Source organism: Mixophyes fleayi, chromosome 4 (genome assembly GCF_038048845.1).
Source record: "Mixophyes fleayi isolate aMixFle1 chromosome 4, aMixFle1.hap1, whole genome shotgun sequence".
NCBI classification, from domain to species: Eukaryota; Metazoa; Chordata; class Amphibia; order Anura; family Limnodynastidae; genus Mixophyes; species Mixophyes fleayi.
The window spans coordinates 176,681,468-176,687,685 of NC_134405.1; positions in this window are offsets into that span (position 1 = coordinate 176,681,468).

The window sequence follows — 6,218 nt, forward strand, 5'->3', positions numbered from 1 at the left end:
GTTTAATAAAAGGGATTATTATTTCTTTCCTGTCTCCTTACCTGTGTGACCTGTGAACCTAGAGGACCGGGTATCTAGAGAGCTTTGGTAATAACCCCGGTGTCCTCACACCCCTCTACCTTGACTTCTTTGCAACACCAAAATCACCTGCAAATGCACACTCTTCCAGTATTCCCATACCACTACGTCTCCGTCAGCACTCCCAGTCCCTGCAAACTCATGTCTCAAACATTATTATATTTCTCCTCTTCCACATTTGATTGTAAGCTCTCCTGCATGCCCTTTGTGTTCTGCACAGCATAACATCTATGCTTTTTAAAATTTACCCTACTTTTCCTGCTATTTATCTTTGCTATATGCTGAACCTCAAAATTGTATGGCAGATTTTTGAGATGCCTTATAAATATACAATAATAATACAAATATATTGCATGTATTTTATTTATGTTTACATATATATTATAATAATGAATAATATCTAAATCTAAATGGTGTTTTCTGCAGTACAAACGCAGGTTTGATTAGCAACAGGTGTCCAGAGAAGCCACAGTGAATACAGATCTCTGAAAGGCTGTTATCAAGTTTTATTATGGCAACTTGCTATAGACATGTCAAATATTCATGGGCATCATTTTTGTCGACCTCTCATTAATCCAGCACATGTATTTCACATAAGACATAGACTAACAGGCAATACATGCTAAGTGAACTTTGCAATTGAATTGCACATGAATTGATTTTATTAAAAAAACATCACACAAAGTTAGTGGAATATTACCACCATGGTAAAAAGTGTAAAATATGCATCTAATTGAACTGCACTCCAAATATTTTCCCCTAGAAAATATACTTCATGCAAAGGAAATTAAAGTCCAACTTTTTATTTGTAGTATATTTCCATGGCACTCATTACAGGGCTAAAAGAAACAGAACTTTACGTCAACCATAATTTTGGATTTTATTTACAAAACATATTCCTAGTTAAGGTTAGCTAATGTTTTGCCATTGTGTACATTTTGCTAAAGAACAAAAGGATATGAAGTTCATGTTCAACTGTTCTTTTGTGGAATATAAACTGTAATAGTGTTTATTGTAAATTATACTGGAAATATATTAATTCACAAAGTACACAGTGTACTTAAGGCTGCTTTGAGACAGATGATAACATTTTACAATAAGCTGCTTTTTCTACCAATGAATGATCCGCTTAGTGACTTTTGCACTATGTTTGTTTTTTCTATACGCTTACAGAGCATTAAAAGGGTTTTTTCTCACTGCATGAATGATGCTACTTATCACATGCCAGCTTTCTGAAGCCTCCTGGTCCTGTTTAGTGTTTCGGCTGTTACATTTTTTGTGTATCGGAGACAGCACATAATGTCACACATCTGTACTTGGTATTTAACTAAAGTCATCAATGGAAAATCAAAATATATTTGTATTATTGTACTTTGTAAAGACACTTATTACCCAACTAACTACAAAACATTATACATCAAGCAATCATTTACGCTCCTAATACAACAGAATCAAGAAATGTCAGTGTGGGTCATATAGGAGTCAGGAACACAAGAGTTGAGATCATGAGTCCCTCAAGTGCCAGCATCATGAATGTTTGTGCACCATATACCTATTTCTATGGAGCTGTGCATGGAAAAGCGCATGAAGATGCAAAAGAGAGCAAATTTTGGGTAAATCTTGGTGGATGGTGGTGTTCCTCAACAGTGTGGGATAGGCGCAGAGATGTGGTAGACTATGATGCCACATGCTTAACTCATTTAAATTATCTAGAGGGGTGAATTGCACATATTAGCTGTCTCTACATATGTATGTGGTATTACAGGGCTGATTTTGATGCACAAATGGACCTCAAAATATTTGAAGTTATTGGTAAAGTAGTGATGTCCCTTCCTCTCTGTGCAAAAAAGTTGCAAATATGATACTATGCACATAAATACACTCACATAAACTTTAAATAAATTAAGTCAAAATATTGATAGGTAGTATATCAGTGCATTATATAAGTAGGCATAATTGTGCATATATAAATGTACAGCACATATAAGTCATTTCATACATATATATGACAATGTCTGGCTAAACAGATCAAATAAAACATTGTTGTAAAACCATATATAAGATAAACTAAACATGGAGCTGATGTGAAAATTCTATAACATTTTGAATTAGAAATATAAATTCCAAGCTGCCCTTTTTCTTAAGAGCTCTGAAACTTAGCCAACTTTATAATGGTCCTATGTGGTAACAAGAATTGAGTGATTCTCCAAAAGGAGATTTTAATTGTCATTACTGAACCAGGGAAAAACTGGACAAACAGCACAAATGTTGCTAATGTTCTTTTGTCACATCCTATGCCTGTTTCTGCAATAATTGGCATTTTTTCATGAAATAGCACTTAAAATGGCAGTATTATTATTATCATTTATTTATATAGCGCCACTAATTCCGCAGCGCTGCACAGAGAACTCATTCACATCAGTCCCTGCCCCATTGGGGCTTACAGTCTAAATTCCCTGACACACACACACAGAGACATAGACACAGACAGACAGAGGGACAGACAGACACAGACAGACTAGGGTCAATTTTGTTAGCAGCCAATTAACCTACCAGTATGTTTTTGGAGTTTGGGAGGAAACCGGAGCACCCGGAGGAAACCCACGCAAACACGGGGAGAACATACAAACTCCACACAGATAAGGCCATGGTCGGGAATTCAACTCATGACCCCAGTGCTATAAGGCAGAAGTGCTAACCACTTAGCCACCGTGTTGTTCTTTCTTGTGATGGAAAGAGCCTGTGGATTAGAGTATTCCTTAATTAATGGCGGATGGTGTAGAGGCATTAATGTACAGTATCTTGTAAATAAAAAGACTGTGTTTCCGCATGAAATATTTAAATGAGATTCAGGGGCTGGAGGCTTGGCATTTAGAGGGGCATTCCCAGTTTAGTGGCAGCACTGCTTATTACCCCAGCAAAAATAAATTTTGCCCATCCTCAGAAGTGCCATAGGTTAGGCATTCCTTCAATGGGATGTCTTTGTACCAATGGCGCAAATGCTGTTTTAAGTTGTTGTTTTTTTAATTGCACCTGGAAATTAGACTCAGACTTGTCTATAATATGTAATGAACAGGTGGTGGGATTTTTTTTTGCAATATATAATGCTGTAACATTGCATTGTACAGGTTAACTTTTTCATATATTAGCATTTCAGAGTGCTATGAATCCAGTTTCCATTGACAGCAATATGTCCACTCTACCCAGAGACATAGCACACTAAAGAAGATATTGGCATCATTGATCTTTATGCCAGCTCACATATCCATTCAATTGTTATCTTTAAAATGTGGTTAGTTAAGTTGTTCAGTAATTATAGAATAGACATACATTTATACTATATGATACTGTATAAACATTTATTACAGTTTTACATGAGCTTTACTTATATCATATGCATTGTCTTCCTCCTGGATATATCTCCTTAACTTACTAAATGATCTAAATTAAACAAGTATACATGAAAAATGCAATGTTTCCTCCTTTCTTTTTACAGACATACCTATAGATTCCACTGCTGATCGTATTATCATTTGTGCTGACTTGTGTCTACAATGTGAATGTTGGCAAGCAAAGCAGTTTCAGCAGTCTGAAATAACATACACAGGACTTCACTAATAGATTACTGCTCTTAAATATCTGTGCTTGATCACTAGACAAAAAAGTGTACAAATAACTATTAACTCATGAGAGCAAATTAACAATAGTTATTTTCATATTTCTTAGAGAAGGAAGATTTAAGGAATTAAAAATTAAGAAGATGAACATAGTTCTTTGGCTAAAGATTATGCTGATTTAGTGCTTTTATCCAAAATGATAATAATTCGGTAACCAACCCAATAGATTTTCCCAGGACAGAAACATTTAATTAATCAGAGTGTTCTAAAAATGTTAGAAACTCAGACCATTCATCATTATCATCATCACCATTTATATAGCGCCACTATTTCCACAGCGCTGTACAGAGAACTCACATCAGTCCTTGGGGCTTACAGTATAAATTCCCTAACATACACCCACAGAGACTGAAAGAGACTAAGAGCAATTTAATTGCAGCCAAATAACCTACCAATATGTTTTTCCCTAACAGACACACACAGACTAGGGTCAATTTGTTAGCAGCCAATTAACTTACCAGTATGTTTTTGGAGTGTGGGAGGAAACCGACCATTGCCTGATAGCATGATTTTTTTAATGGGATGGTTGCCTAATGACTGCACTCTGTACCTCTATGTAATGTACAACATGAATTATTCTTTCTGAGATCCTGTTAATTTTAAGGCTTGCTCTTTTTCATTGATTTATAGTCATACAGATTCCCTCTCAATGAGCTATGGTACTTCTGTAGAGCACTCATATGAGATGTGCTATTCAGTATTTACAGATAGATGCAAATAGATTACCAGATAGTTTCCTATTTTGCCTGTCTGAAGACAATTTAAAACATGTAAACATAATGAGCTAATAATAAAGTTAGGAATTTCTAAGGGATTATTATAAATATCGTTGATTTGTAAGGCGCCGCAGTGCTCCGTAACATGGGCCAGTTTGGAAGACAGGACATACATAAAACAGGGCGGAAGTGAGAGGTGGTTACTAGAGGCGAGCTGCAGGGGGTTAGGAGCAAGGATATTATAGTCGGAGCTAATGGGATAATCCTGGACCCTTAGGGTTCTTGGATCACACAAGCTACCTCTCTCCATTTAAGAAAAGAAGATACAAAATATCACACATTAATATTGTAACATTATCATGCATTGAGTAAGAATTTTAACTTCTCCCACAGCAATTAATAGTAACACAATTGCACACAGAATGCATAGTCTTTGGATATCACAGCTAAGTCTCATGAGATGTTACAGAGCATTTACAAAGTTCACCAAGTGTTCTTTACATGGAACCCTACTGAATTATCATGGAAGAATTGGAACATTGCGCTAATTACATATGGGCACAGAAATGGCTAGACCTTGTTAAAGCGAGGCAAGGACTAGCCTAGTTAAAGCGAGTATGCAAAACGCGCATCGGCGTTCACCTCGATATGCTTCATTATAATAGATCCTTTGTTTTTCAGTCCTAGTTAACAGCATTTAGCGGCACTACACCTGGTATATCCAGGACATGAACCATTTAGAGTAGCGTTCCTTTCTCTAGCTTTATCATAAGTAGGCTGCTCTTAATTCAGGATTCAGGAGGGATAGTATCACAGCATTCCACTAGGAAGGGGACAAGCCTTTTACTTAGTGCAATCTCCACAAAGAGGCTGATATTTGTATAGAGCCATCTGAACCTGGTGCAGCGTATTTCTCAATGTTTTTTTTTCTCTTGCATCTAGTTAATTTTCAGATATAATATTCATTTGTCTGTTAAATGTTAAACAGTTTGTTATATTGTATCAATTAGAACATTTAAAAGAGATTATATAATCTTTATTGAGAGATTAACAATTTAGGATCTCATAATAATTTACTATTGTGATTATTGATTCACTACTAAAATATACTCAACATAGCGAGGCAGGACAGCAGCAGCTGCCAATTTTAATCACACATTTTGCACTTTTGGCACTTCATTTTTGTTTTTAAATATTTCTCTACTGGTGGCTCACTTGCCATTTAGGAATCATTTTTTTAATAAATATATATATATATATATATATATATATATATATATATATATATATATATATTATTTTATTTTAAAATATTAATCTATCACTCTAAGAGTGCCCCTATTTATCCCATGCTTTCTTTATTTTTCTTTTGTTAATTTCTAGGGACTTTCATCTCAGCCACCTTCGCTTTGCAACTCCAGATACCTACTCGAAAATTTCCTCAGCCTCTCTTTCTTGCTGCTGTGGATGGGAATCGTGTCACTAATGGTTCTGTATCCCGGATTTCTTCTCCAGATACCTACTCGAAAATTTCCTCAGCCTCTCTTTCTTGCTGCTGTGGATGGGAATCGTGTCACTAATGGTTCTGTATCCCGGATTTCTTCTCCTGTACATCTGACGGTAGGGGTGCTACATTCGGAATCTATTGAGCTTTTGGTTCTCTCCCAGTCTGTAAATTCTGTCATTCTGGGATTGCCTTAGCTCAAACTCCATTCACCTCAGTTCGATTGGTGTTTCGCACAAGTTA